The sequence below is a fragment of the Salmo salar genome, chromosome ssa10, assembly GCF_905237065.1.
Source record: "Salmo salar chromosome ssa10, Ssal_v3.1, whole genome shotgun sequence".
NCBI classification, from domain to species: Eukaryota; Metazoa; Chordata; class Actinopteri; order Salmoniformes; family Salmonidae; genus Salmo; species Salmo salar.
In genome coordinates this window covers 64,377,105-64,392,540 of record NC_059451.1, presented here as the reverse complement: position 1 = coordinate 64,392,540, position 15,436 = coordinate 64,377,105, and the positions used below count along the sequence as shown (strand labels likewise).

Sequence of the window (15,436 nt, the reverse complement as noted above, 5' to 3'; positions counted from 1 at the left end):
GCTGCCACTCTAACCCGGTGGTCCCAGTGCGCACGACCCACGTGGAATTCCAGGTCTCCGGCAGCCTCTGGAACTGCCGGTCTGCGGCCAACAAGGCAGAGTTAATCTCAGCCTATGCTACCCTCCAGTCACTCGACTTCTTGGCGCTCACGGAAACATGGATTACCACAGAAAATACTGCTACTCCTACTGCTCTCTCCTCGTCTGACCACGTGTTCTCGCATATCCCGAGAGCATCTGGCCACCATGTGGTCCCCCCTACCACATGGTACCCCACTAATCTACAGACGGAAACGCACAAGGTGGCTAAAAACAGACCTCCCATCTTCTGCCAGCTTGCTACCTATGGCCCGGCTAGCTGTCTGAATTTCACTGGGCCCTTATGATCACTCAGCTAAGCATGCCTCTCCTTAATGGGTAGCAAGTTGGCAGAAGATGGTCTGTTTTTAGCCACCTCGTGCATTTCCGTTGGTAGATTAGTGGGGTTCCGTGTGGTAGAGGGGACCAATCTAATTGGCAAAAATAGTTATAGTGGCCCAAGAAAATTGTCCGATAGACCGATTCAGACAGCAGCCGATAAGACAGCTAACGATTAGCGGGCTGCAGATGGGCGTTCAGGTTACGTCGCGACGGAGGGGCTAGTTGGCTAACTCCCTCGGGCAGATAACGTCGGTAGTCCAGTCATGAAGGCCAGATGGGGCTCCGCATCGACTGTAAAACAGGTCCGGATAGGTGATTGTAGCCCAGGAGTGGCTGATGGAACTCTTCAGCTGGCTAGCTCCGGAATAATTGATGTTAGGTCCAGGACCGACGTTAGTCAATAGTTACTCGGATAGCAGCTAGCTAGCTGCAAGATCCAGGTGTAAATGTCCAGAGCTTGCGGTAGAAATCTGGGTATATGGAGAGAAAATAGGCCCGGTATGCTCTGGTCTGAATCGCCTTGTACAAAACTGGCGATAGCTTTTCGAGCTAAGAGATAGCTGATGACCGCCAACCATGGTTAGCTGAATTCTAACATTAGCTAGTAAACTGGCTAACTTCTGGCTAGCTTCTGTTGTGGATTTCAGATTTGAGGTAAATAAGCCTTTTTTTTCTTTAATTGGTGAGGCGGGTTGCAGGAGAGTGTTTTGAAGTTGTGTTTTGAAGTTGTGTTTTTAGATATATATATATCCATATGTGTATAAAAGATCCATATGTGTATTTCATCATTTTGATGTCTTCACTATTAGAGAAAATAGTAAAAATGAAGAAAAACCCTTGAATGAGTAGGTGTGTCCAAACTTTTGACTGTTACTGCAGATAACGAAATACATACAGATATGTAGAGAACACATCCATTTTAGTCAGTATTTTTGTATTTCCTTGTTCATTTATTTAATTATGCATGGATTTATTTATTTTTTAATCTATTTATGTATGTATTTATTGATTTCAAATAATGGCAGGTTTGGTCCTCCATAAAGGGGACGTATCGTTCAATGCAAGTCGTCACGCAACGTAGCAAACGTTGAACTGAACAGGGTTGCGTTCAGGACGACAAAACAGTGTGCAACTTTTAACTCAACGGAAGCGGTATTGTTCCTAACTGACTGGCTTAGCTAAGTAAATAATAAAAATAACAGTATGTTCAAGAACATACAATAAGAACGTTTTGGCGAAACGTGTAGTTCGGCACATCGTTCCACAACGTAACAAAAATGAAATCGAGATGAACCGGTCACACCCATATTGATGATCAGGCCACACCCACCAAACCGGAGCGAAGTAACATACCTCAAAGGTTGTTGAAGAACGGTGCGCACCTTTTTGGGAAACTTGTCGTTCAGTACAAACCGTCACGTAACGTAGCAAACGTTGAAGTGAACTGAACTAACCCATGAACCACTTCTCTCTGCCATTGCAGTCATATCAACATACAGGAAAATGCGATGAGAAGTCGTGCTGGTGTACCGGTATCCGACTTTGAATGCCAAGTGTGAGAAATCGAATTGCGTGATCGGTGGCGTAACAGGTATGGCTCGTTTCTTTACGATGTTTATTTCAGAAAAATCAACATTTGCAGCACATGTCGTTTTTCTCCCAGTAGCTAGCTGTTACATTTGCTAGCTTATCAAGCTAAGGTTACGCCACATTTTTAAGGGAGTAGCTATATATCTAAGGTCCACGGCACTTCAAAGGGTGCTGAAATAGTTTCAACATGTAACGTTAGCTAGGTAGTTAACGTTAAACTAGCTAACATCTTAGTTACGCTAACGTAGCTAGCTAAGTAGCTAGCTAACATTGTTAACAGCAGATTTACAAGTAGCTGCCAAAATAAAGGAAACACCAACATAACGTGTCTTAAATAGGGTGTTGGGCCACCACGAGCCAGAACAGCTTCAAGGCACCTTGGAATAGATTATACAAGTGTCTGAATCTCTATTGGAGGGATCCGATACATTCCTTAATTGGTGATTTGTTGATGTGATGGTGTTAGAAAATGCTGTCTCAGCTCTTGTTCCAGAATCTTCACAAGTGTTCAATTGGGTTGAGATCAGGTGACCGAGACGGCCATGGTATATGGTTTACGTCGTTCATGTTCATCAAACCAGTCAGTGACCTGTGGACGGGGGCATTGTCATCCTATAGGGGCAGAACTATGGTAGCCAAAATATGGCATGCCCAGCATTTTTATACATGACCCTTAGCATGATGGAATGGTTAATTGCTTAATACACGTAGGATCCACACCTGTGTGGAAGCACCTGCTTTCAATATACTTTGTCCCCCTTATTTCCTCAGGCGTTTCCGTTATGTTTGCAGCTAACTGTATATTGAAGATATTAGCTAGTTAACTAAATTAGCTACATGGGGATTCAAGTCAAAATAAATGCTAGCTGGCTACAGGGGTTGTGTAATTTATTTTGTGAGAACTAATGTTACTGTCCCCACTACAACAAAAATACATGGAATTAAATACATGTAATTTTGTCCTTAACATTTTTTAAGTACTGTAGAATTCAATTCTATCGAAGTATTCAGACCCCCTTGACTTATCACATTTTGTTACTTTTAGAATAAGGGTCAAAACGGATATAAACAATGCATTCCTCATCAATTTACACACAATATCCAATAATGACAAAGTGAAAACAGATTAGTGGACAACGAATTAGAAACATACCTTATTTGCATAAATATTCAGACCATTTGCTATGAGACTCAAAATTGAGCTCAGGTTCATCCTGTTTCCATTGATCATCCTTGAGATGTTTCTACAACTTGATTGGAGTTCACCTGTGGTAAATTAAATTGATTGGGCATAATTTGGAAAGGCACACACCTGTCTATATAATGTCCCACAGTTGACAGTGCATGTCAGAGCAAAAACTAAGCCTTGAGGTCAAAGGAATTGTCCGTAGAGCTCCGCGACAGGATTGTGTCAAGGCACAGATCTGGGGAAGTGTACCAAAACAGTCCTCCAGCATTGAAGGTCTCCCAAGAACATATTGGCCTCCATTGTTCTTAAATTAAAGAAGTTTGGAACCACCAAGACTCTTCCTAGAGCTGTCCCCCTGGCCAAACTGAGAAGGGCCTTAGTCAGGGAGGTGACCAAGAACCCGATGTTTACTATGACAGAGCTATAGAGTTCCTCTGTGGAGATGAGAGAACCTTCCAGAAGGACAACCATCTCTGCAGCCCTCTGCCAATCAGGACTTTATGGTAGAGTGGCCAGATGGAAGTAAAAGACACTCCTCAGTAAAAGGCACATGACAGCCCGCTTGGAGTTTGCCAAAAGGCACGTAAGGCCTCTTAGACTATGAGAAACTAGATTCTCTGGTCTGATGAAACTAGGTTTGAACTCTTTGGCCTAAATGCCAAGCATCACATCTGTAGGAAATCTGGCACCATCCCTATTGTGAAACTTGGTGGCAGCGTCATGCTGTGGGGATGTTTTTCAGCTGCAGGGACTGGGAGACTAGTCAAGATCGAAGGAAAGATGAATAGAGCAAAGTACAGAGAGATGAGAGGTTGACCGATTTTATGATTTATCAACGCCGATACCGATTAATCGGACGATTTTTAGAAATGTATTTGGAATAATGACAATTACAACAATACTGAATGAACACTCATTTTAACTTAAAATAATACATCAATAAAATCAATTTAGCCTCAAATAAATAATGAAACATGTTATATTTGGTTTAAATAATGCAAAAACAAAGTGTTGGAGAAGAAAAAGTAAAAGTGCAATATGTGCCATGTAAAAAAGCTAACGTTTAAGTGCCTTGCTCAGAACATGGGAACATATGAAAGCTGGTGGTTCCTTTTCACATGAGTCTTCAATATTCCCAGGTAAGAAGTTTTAGGTTGTAGTTATTATAGGAATTATAGGACTATTTCTCTCTATACGATTTGTATTTCATATACCTTTGACTATTGGATGTTCTTATAGGCACTTTAGTATTGCCAGTGTAACAGTATAGCTTCCGTCCCTCTCCTTGCTCCTACCTGGGCTCAGACCAGGAACACATCGACAACAGCCACCCTCGAAGCAGCATTACCCATGCATTGCAAGGGAAAAAACTACTCCAAGTCTCAGAGCGAGTGACGTTTGAAACACTATTAGCGCGCACCCGCTAAGCTGCTAGCCATTTCACCTAGGTTACACCAGCCTAATCTTGGGAGTTGACAGGCTTGAAGTCATAAACAGCGCAATGCATTGCGAAAGCTGCTGGCAAAACGCAGTGAAGTGCTGTTTGAATGAATGCTTACGAACCTGCTGGTGCCTACCACCGTTCAGTCAGACTGCTCTATCAAATCATAGACGTAATTATAAAATAATAAACACACAGAAATACGAACCTTAGGCCATTAATATGGTCAAATCCGGAAACTATCATCTCGAAAACAAAACGTTTTTTTTTTCTTTCAGTGAAATACGGAACCGGTCCGTATTTTATGTAACGGGTGGCATCCCTAAGTCTAAACATTCCTGTTACGTTGCACAACCTTCAATGGTATGTCATAATTACGTAAAATTCTGGCAAATTAGTTAGCAACAAGCCAGGCAATGAACGCAACAGCAGTGACACAATTTCATGTTAGCAGGCAATATTAACTAAATATGCAGGTTTAAAAATATATACTTGTGTATTGATTTTAAAGAAAGGCATTGATGTTTATGGTTAGATTCATTGGTGCAACAACAGTGCTTTTTTCGCAAATGCGCTTGTTAAATCACCCGTTTGTCGAAGTAGGCTGTGATTCAATGAAAATTAACAGGCACCGCATCGATTATATGCAACGCAGGACACGCTAGATAAACTAGTAATATCATCAACCATGTGTAGTTAACTTGTGATTATGTTAAGATTGATTAGTTTTTTATAAGATAAGTTTAATGCTAGCTAGCAACTTACCTTGGCTTCTTGCTGCCCTCGCGTAACAGGTAGTCAGCCTGCCATGCAGGCTCCTCGTGGAGTGCAATGTAAGGCAGGCGGTTAGAGCGTTGGACTAGTAACCAGAAGGTTGCAAAAACGAATCCCCCCTGAACAAGGCAGTTAACCCCCGTTCCTAGGCCGTCATTGAAAATAAGAATGTGTTCTTAATCTGACTTGCCTAGGTAAATAAAGCTGTAAAAAAAATGGTTTGAGAACCTGAAATCGGCCCTAATTAATCTGCCATTCCGATTAATCGGTCGACCTCTAAGAGAGATCCTTGATGAAAACCTGCTACAGAGCGATCAGGACCTCAGACTGGGGTGTACTTCCCAGTACATCACTGGGGCCAAGCTTCCTGACTCTGTTGAATGGTGTCTGTGAGTATAACAGAACTCATATGGCAGGCCAAAACCTGAGAAGATTCTAAACAGGAAGTGCCCTCTCTGACCATTTCTTGGCCTTCTATATCCTCTTTATCGAAAACAGAGGATCTCTGCTGTAACGTGACATTTTCTAAGACTCCCATAGGCTCTCAGAGAGCCCATAGGCCCATAGGCTCTCAGAAGGCGCCAGAACGTTGAATGATGACTCTGCAGTGATGACTCTGCAGTCCCTGGCTGAAAAACAGTAGCGCATTTGGATAGTGGTCGATCTGAGAACAATGAAACGGGTGTGCGCTTGCACGTGAAGAGTCCATTTTACATTTTCAGTCTTTGAACGAAAACAACGTCGCCCGGTCGGAATATTATCGCTATTTTACGAGACAAATCGCATAACAATTGATTTTAAACAGCGTTTGACATGCTTCGAAGTACAGTAATGGACTATTTTGAAATGTTTTGTCACGATACGCGCCGGCGCGTTACCCTTCGAATGGTGTCTTGAACGCAAGAACAAACGCAGCTATTTGGATACAACTATGGATTATTTGGAACCAAACCAACATTTGTTGTTGAAGTAGAAGTCCTGGGAGTGTATTCTGACGAAGAACAGCAAAGGTAATCAAATTTTTCTTATAGTAAATCTGAGTTTGGTGAGTGCCAAACTTGGTGGGTGTCAAAATAGCTAGCCATGATGGATGGGCTATCTACTCAGAATATTGCAAAATGTGCTTTCACCGAAAAGCTATTTTAAAATCGGACATAGCGATTGCATAAAGGAGTTCTGTATCTATAGTTCTTAAAATAATTGTTATGTTTTTTGTGAACGTTTATCGTGAGTAATTTAGTAAATTCACCGGAAGTTTCGGTGGGTATGCTAGTTCTGAACGTCACATGCTAATGTAAAAAGCTGGTTTTTGATATAAATATGAACTTGATTGAACAAAACATGCATGTATTGTATAACATAATGTCCTAGGGTTGTCATCTGATGAAGATCATGAAAGGTTAGTGCTACATTTAGCTGTGGTTTGGGTTTATGTGACATTATATGCTAGCTTGAAAAATGGGTGTCTGATTATTTCTGGCTGGGTACTCTGCTGACATAATCTAATGTTTTGCTTTCGTTGTAAAGCCTTTTTGAAATCGGACAGTGTGGTTATATTAACGAGAGTCTTATCTTTAAAATGGTGTAAAATAGTCATATTTTTGAAAAATTGAAGCAATAGCATATCTAAGGATTTGAATAACGCGCCACAGGATTCAACTGGCTGTTGAGTAGGTGGGACGCAAGCGTCCCACCTAGCCCATAGAAGTTAAGAAAAATGTGTTAAGGGCTTGTTAGTTAGCATTTGACTGTAAGGTGAAATACCTGTTGTATTGTGACAAATACACTTTGATTTGATTAGTGGTGGCTATTCAGCAGCCTGGTGGTCTGTGGGTAGAAGCTGCTGGCCAGTCTCAGTTTTTGCCATGATGCTCCTGTACTGCCCGAGTCTGAGTGATTGCAGCGGGGAGAACAGGGCATGGCTTGGGTGGAAGGGGGTCCCTGATGATCTTTTTGTCCTTCCTGCGACACTTGTTGTAGATGGGGTGTTCAGCTGCATGCATCTCCCTTTGAAGAGCCTTGCGGTCCGCGGGGGTGTAGTTGCCGTACCAGGCTGTGATGCAGCCCGACAGTATGCTCTCGTTGGTTCTGCTGTGGAACGCATACAAAGCTCTCCCTCGCAAATCTGATCATAACTATATCCTCATGATTTGCTTACAAGCGAAATCTCAAACAGGAAGTACCTATGACATGCTCAAAAGAGAAATGGCCCAATGAAGCAGATGCTAAGCTACATGACTGTTTTGCTATCACAGACTGGAATATGTTCTGGGATTCATCCCATGACATTGAGGAGTTTACCACATCATTCACCGGCTTCATTAATAAGTGCATTGATGAAGCAGTGACCGTACGTACATATCCCAACCAGAAGCCATGAATTACAGGCAACATCCTCACTGAGCTAAAGGCTAGAGCTGCCGCAATCAAGGAGCGGGACTCTAACCCGGAAGCTTATAAGAAATCCAGCTATGACCTCCGATGAACCATCAAACTGGCAAAGCGTCAATACAGAACTAAGATTGAGTCCTACTACAATGGCTCTGATGCTCATCGGATGTGGCAGGGCTTGCAAACTATCGCGGATTACAAAGGTAAACCCTTCTGAAATCTGCCCAGAGGCGCATGCCTACCAGACGAGATCAATGCCTTCTATGCTCGCCTTGAGGCAAGGAACACTGAACCATGCGTGAGGACACCTGCCGTTCCAGATGACTGTATGATCACGCTCTCTGTAGCCGGTGTGTCTAAGACCTTTTTTTAAATAGGTCAACATTCACAAGACTGATTACCAAGACACATACTTGGAGCATGCGCAGGCAAGTGTCTTCAACCTGTCCCTGACCGTGTGTGTAATACATGTTTCAAGCAAACCACCATGGTCCCTGTGCCCAAGAACGCCAAGGTAAACCGTCTAAATGACTACCTCCCCCTAGCACTCACATCTGTAGCCATGAAGTGCTTTGAAAGGCTGGTCATGGCTCACATCAACACCATTATCCCAGAAACTCTAGACCCACTCCAATTTGCGTACCGCCCCAACAGATCCACAGATGATGCAATCTCTATTGCACGCAACACTGCCCTTTCTAGAGGTCGACCGATTAATTGGAATGGCCGATTTTAATTAGGGCCGATTTCAAGTTGGGCCGATTTCAAGTTTTCATAACAATCGGTAATCGGTATTTTTGGCCACCGATTTGCCTATTTAAAAAAAAAATGTATATAAAAAAAGAATACTTTTTTACACCTTTATTTAACTAGTCAAGTCAGATTAAGAACACATTCTTATGTACAATGACGGCCTAGAAACGGGGGTTAGGGTTAACCCTAACCCTAACCCTTGTTCAGGGGGGATTTGTTTTTGCAACCTTCGGTTACCAGTCCAACGCTCTAACCACCTGCCTTACATTGCACTCCACAAGGATTAACAGGCTGACTACCTGTTACGCGAGGGCAGCAAGAAGCAAAGGTAAGTTGCTAGCTAGCATTAGATTTATAAAAAAACTATCAATCTTAACATAATCACTAGTTAACTACACATGGTTGATGATATTACTAGTTTATCTAACGTGTCCTGCATTGCATATAATCGATGCGGTGCCTGTTAATTTTCATTGAATCACAGCCTACTTCGACAAACGGGTGTTGATTTTAACAAGCGCATTTGCGAAAAAAGTACTGTCGTTGCACCAATGTACCTAACCATAAACATCAATGCCTAACAGGAATATTTTGACTTAGGCACCCGTTAGATAAAATACGGAACGGTTCCGTATGTCACTGAAAAAAAAAAACTTTTATTTTCGAGATGATCGTTTCCGGATTCGACCATATTAATGACCCAAGGCTCGTATTTCTGTGTGTTTGTTATATTATAATTAAGTCTATGATTTGATAGAATAGTCTGACTGAGCGGTGGTAGGCAGCAGCAGGCTCGTAAGCATTCATTCAAACAGCCCTTCGCTGTGCTTCAAGCATTGCGCTGTTTATGACTTCGACCTGGGTGGGTATAATTTGTGGAACGTTCCAACGGGAATCTATTCCAAAAACTTCATAAATAACAAGGTTTCCAAAAAACAACGCATACAAAGTTGTATAGCGGCAGAATAAGATACCGGGTAGGGAGTGGTCTATTTCATAGCGTTTTTCACTCATCACGTTTATTCCAAAAAATGTTTGTCCTCACATGTCTGTTTGCCTATGGACAAACGTTAAGAATAAGCTACGTGGTGAGTTGATGCCTATTCGGCAGCTAGTTAGCTAAGTTTGTATGCGTTGCTACTTTGTATGCGTTGTTGGTTGGCAACCTTTTACTTTACGTTTTTTGGAACAGATTCCTGTTGGAACGTTCCACAAATTATACCCACCCCTTCAAGCCTATCAACTCCCAAGATTAGTCTGGTGTAACCTATGTGAAATGGCTAGCTAGTTAGCCGGTGCACGCTAATAGCGTTTCAAACGTCACTCGCCCTGAGACTTGGAGTAGTTTTTTTCCCCTTCCTCTGCATGGGTAACGCTGCTTCGAGGGTGGCTGTTGTCGATGTGTTCCTGGTTTGAGCCCAGGTAGGAGCGAGGAGAGGGACGGAAGCTATACTGTTACACTGGCAATACTAAAGTGCCTATAAGAACATCCAATAGTCAAAGGTATATGAAATACAAATCATATATAGAGAGAAATAGTCATATAATTCCTATAATAACTACAACCTAAAACTTCTTACCTGGGAATATTGAAGACTCATGTTAAAAGGAACCACTAGCTTTCATATGTTCCCATGTTCTGAGCAAGGCACTTAAACATTAGCTTTCTTACATGGCACATATTGCACTTTTACTTTCTTCTCCAACACTTTGTTTTGCATTATTTAAACCAAATTGAACATGTTTCATTATTTATTTAAGGCTAAATAGATTTTATTGATGTATTATATTAAGTTAAAATAAGTGTTCATTCAGTATTGTTGTAATTGTCGTCATTATAAAAAAAGAAGAAAAATAATCGTCCGATGCATCTGCTTTTTTGGTCCCCCAATAATTGGTATCGGCGTTGAAAAATCATAATCGGTCTACCTCTAGCCCTTTCCCACCTGGACAAAAGGAACACCTATGTGAGAATGCCATTTATTGACCACAGCTCAGTGTTCAACACCATAGTGCCCCCAGTTGGTAAGGGTAGGTAACAACACATCCTCCACGCTGATCCCCAACACGGGGGCCCTTCAGGGGTGTGTGCTCAGTCCCCTCCTGTACTCCCTGTTCATCTTGACTGCATGGCCAGGCACGACTCCAACACCATCTAGTTTGCCGATGACACAACAGTAGTGGACCTGAACACCGACAATGAGACGGCCTATAGGGAGGAGATCAGAGACCTGGTCGTGTGGCGCCAGGACAACAACCTCTCCCTCAACGTGATCAAGACAAAGGAGATGATTGTGGACTACAGGAAAAGGACAGAGCGCGCCCCCATTCTCATCGATTGGGCTACAGTGGAGCAGGTTGAGAGCTTCAAGTTCTTTGGTGTCCACATCACCAACAAACTATCATGGTCCAAGCACACCAAGACAGTCGTGAATAGGGCACGTCAAAGCCTATTCCCCCTCAGGAGACTGAAAAGATTTGGCATGGGTCCTCAGATCCTCAAAAGGTTCTACAGCTGCACCATCGAGAGCATCCTGGCTGGTTGCATCACTGCCTGGTATGGCAACTTCTCTGCCTCCTACCGCAAGGCACTGCAGAAGGCTTCTTGTCAGCTTCTACCCCCCCAAGCCATAAGACTCCTGAACATCTAATCAAAGGGCTACCAAGACCCCTCTTTTACGCTGCTGCTGGTCTGTTCATTATCTATTCACAGTCACTTTAGTTCTACCTGAATGTACATATTACCTTGCCTAACCAGTGCCCCCACAAATTGACTTTGTATCGGTACCCCCTGTATATAGTCTTGCTATTGTTTATTTTACTGCTGCTGTTTAATTATTTCTTACTTTGATTTTAATTTTTTTTTTACTTCTTAAAGCATTGTTGGGTAAGGGCTTGTAAGTAAGTAAGCATTTGACTGTAAGGCCTACACCTGTTCGGCACATGTGACAAATACAATTTGATTTGAGTCCCTGCCGCTGAAAAACATCCCCACAGCATGATGCTGCCACCACCATGCTTCACCTTAGGGATGGTGCCAGGTTTGTTCCATATGTGATGCTTTCCATTCAGGCCGAAGAGTTCAATCTTGGTATCATCAAATCAGAGAATCTTGTTTCTCATGTTCTGAGATGCTTTCGGTGCCTTTTGGCTAACTTCAAGTGGGCTTTCATGTGCCTTTTACTGAGGAGTGGCTTCCGTCTGGCCACTCTACCATGAATGCCTGATCGGTGGAGTTCTGCAGAAATGGTTGTCCTTCTGGAAGGTTCTCCCATCTCTATAGAGGAACTCTGGAGCTCTGTCAGTGACCATTGTGTTCTTGGTTACCTCCCTGACCAAGGCCCTTCTCCCCCGATTGCTCAGTTTGGTCAGGCAGCCAGCTCTAGGAAGAGTCTTGGTGGTTCCAAACTTCTTCCATTTAAGAATGATGGAGGCCACTGTGTTCTTGGAGACCTTCAATGCTGAAGACATTTTTTTGGTACCCTTCCCCAGATTTGTACCTCGACACAATCCTGTCTCGGAGCTCTATGGATTATTCCTTCGACCTCATGGCTTGGTTTTTGCTCTGACATGCATTGTCAACTGTGGGGCCTTATATAGACATGTATGTGTCTTTCTAAATCATGTCCAATCAATTGGAGGAAAACATTTTTTGTTTTTGTCAATTTTAGAATAAGGCTGTAACGCAACAATGTGGGAAAAGTCAGTGGGTCTGAATACTTCTCGAATGCACTGGAACTCTCTTGGACAAGGTGACTTTTACCAATATATTTGGCTCTATTTACTCTGATTTGAAAATGCTACTTATCATCAAAGTAGACATCATGCAAAACTACAAATCTCTGCAAGCACCTGCACGTCATCTCTAGCTGGCACCTTTGCTAACAGGTATAGTGTCTTAAAACTTGCCCAAGACACTTCACTGAATTGTCCATTTAAATAAATGTAGACAATTTGTTAATTACTACATTTTGCTAACGTTAATTAATCCAGAGATGCTTACCTTTGCCTCGATTCATCAGTATTTTGTGGGTAAATACAGCCGACTATATTGATAATTATACCTTGTCCTAGAGAGAGTTACACGGTTATCAAAATGGCACGCCAGGGTGAGTGTACACGAAACAAGTGTTTCTAAAATCCCCTAAGGTGAAAAATGAATGGTGTAGAATGATTGGAACCATTTCCCTGTTTGACCGCTAGGTTTTATGGGTATTATGACTCATATTGTGGTGCTTTTATAGGAGGAGAGGAAAGGGGTGGAGGAGAATAACTTTCTCACGGTGGTGTTTCTGAAATCGATATCTCCCAACCTTTTCACTCAAACCTCAGAAGCTTGGCATTCCAGCTGGATTTAACCCTCAATGGCTTTCAACTTTACAAAGATAGACACCTTTTATTTTTACAATAGGTTAAATATTCATTAATTTAAATCATGTGAGAATGTTTAGCTGAAATGCCAGTACCTGGTTCACTGCAATATTTGGTTCTATTCGAGCACCTCATCCGGTGCATGTAGGCCTGTCCTTTTAGTGACCATGTCATTTCTCCAGACCATGCGTTGCCTGTTCTCTCTCTTGGCAACATGTTGTATGCTGTACTAATCTCTTGGTTTAGCAGTTTTGCCAGTTTGTGTTTGAGCGGATATATGTGGAGGGAAATGGGTCGTTGTCGTCATTTGACACACTGTCACCATTTACAGATTTTAAGCATTGGTGGGAAGTGTCAGGGAATATTATGAAAGTGATTATGAAAGAGTCAAGGTTTTAGGCCAATTCTGTCATGGTTTGTCCACTGTTTTTCCACATTGAGCAATCTGAAGGTAGCCTATTTGTATTATTTTCTGAGTAGTAGAGAGTAGTGTTGTCTCACACTACCAGCATTTGGACATCGATACCAGGTTTAATATAGTGACACTTGATACCAAAACAATAACAGGGCAGAAAAAGAAAGCGTCGAGACAGACTGGGATGTTAATTTATTAAAAACATCGCAATTTTTACAAAATAGAAACCATTCTAAATCCACAGCAATGCTTAAACCACATCAGGGGACCACTTTGGAGGTCTGAGAAAAGTCGAAGACATTTAGATTTGAGTGTAGCTGTTTAATTCAAGTGCACACGCATTGTTTTGGTTAGCAGTGTTTCTGTAGTGTACAGTTGAAGTTGGAAGTTTACATATACTTAGGCTGGAGTCATTAAAACTCATTTTTCAACCACTACACATTTCTTGTTAACAAACTATAGTTTTGGCAAGTCAGGAAAGACATCTACTTTGTGCATGACACAAGTAATTTTTCCAACAATTGTTTACAGACAGATTATTTCATTTATAATTCACTGTATCACAATTCCAGTGGGTCAGAAGTTTACATGCACTAAGTTGACTGTGCCTTGATGTTATGGCTTTAGAAGCTTCTGATACGCTAATTGACATCATTTGAGTCAATTGGAGGTGTACCTGTGGATGTATTTCAAGGCCTACCTTCAAACTCAGTGCCTCTTTGCTTGACATCATGGGAAAATCAAACAAAATCAGCCAAGACCTCAGAAAAAATTGTAGACCTCCACAAGTCTGGTTTATCCTTGGGAACAATTTCCAAACGCCTGAAGGTACCACGTTCATCTGTACAAACAATAGTAAGCAAGTGTAAACACCATGGGACCACGCAGCCGTCATACCGCTCAGGAAGGAGACGCGTTCTGTCTCCTAGAGATGAACGTACTTTGGTGTGAAAAGTGCAAATCAATCCCAGAAAAACAGCAAAGGACCTTGTGAAGATGCTGGAGGAAACAGGTACAAAAGTATCTATAGCCACAGTAAAACGAGTCCTATATCGACATAACCTGAAAGGACGCTCAGCAAGGAAGAAGCCACTGCTCCAAAACTGCCATAAAGCCAGACTACGGTTTGCAACTGCACATGGGGACAAAGATTGTACTTTTTGGAGAAATGTCCTCTGGTCTGATGAAACAAAAATAGAACTGTTTGGCCATAATGACCATCGTTATGTTCGGAGGAAAAAGGGGGACGCTTGCAAGCCGAAGAACACCATCCCAACCGTGAAGCACGGGGGTGGCAGCATCATGTTATGGGAGTGCTTTGCTGCGGGAGGGACTGGTGCACTTCACAAAATAGATGGCATCATGAGGAAGGGAAATTGTGGATATGTTGAAGTGAAATCTATAGACATCAGTCAGGAAGTTAAAGTTTGGTTGAAAATGGGTCTTCCAAATGGACAATGACCCCAAGCATACTTCCAAAGTTGTGGGAAAATGGCTTAAGGACAACAAAGTCAAGGTATTGGAGTGGCTATCACAAGCCCTGACCTCAATCCCATAAAAAAAATTGTGGGCAGAACTGAAGAAGCGTGTGTGAGCAAGGAGGCCTACAAACCTGACTCAGTTACACCAGCTCTGTCAGGAGGAATGGGCCAAAATTCACCCAACTTATTGTGGGAAGCTTGTGGAAGGCTACCCGAAATGACGTTTGACCATTACATCTAGACGTTCCGCTAGCGGAACACCACTCCAATATCCAATGATAAGGCGTGGCGCGAAATACAAACTCCTCAAATCCGAAAACTTCAATTTTTCAAACATATGACTATTTTACACCATTTTAAAGACAAGACTCCCCTTTATCTAACCACACTGTCCGATTTCAAAAAGGCTTTACAACGAAAGCAAAACATTAGATTATGTCAGCAGAGTACCCAGCCAGAAATAATCAGACACCCATTTTTCAAGCTAGCATATAATGTCACAAAAACCAAAACCACAGCTAAATGCAGCACTAACCTTTGATCTTCATCAGATGACACTCTTATGACATTATGTTATACAATACATGCATGTTTTGTTCAATCAAGTACAT

The 15,436-nt window shown here is 42.2% G+C and overlaps 1 protein-coding gene across 2 annotated transcripts in view; it reads left to right on the top strand.

The window, feature by feature from the left end:
* Nucleotides 1–1,727: 1,727 nt before the first annotated feature.
* Nucleotides 1,728–15,436, top strand: part of osbpl5 (oxysterol binding protein-like 5) — a 153,023-nt gene continuing 139,314 nt past the window's right edge. The window contains exon 1 of one of the 2 annotated variants that reach the window (XM_014123857.2): nt 1,728–2,011. The gene's annotated coding sequence lies outside the window, so the exon portion shown is untranslated. The remainder of the gene's footprint in view (nt 2,012–15,436) is intronic. The other variant, XM_014123859.2, reaches the window with a different exon arrangement.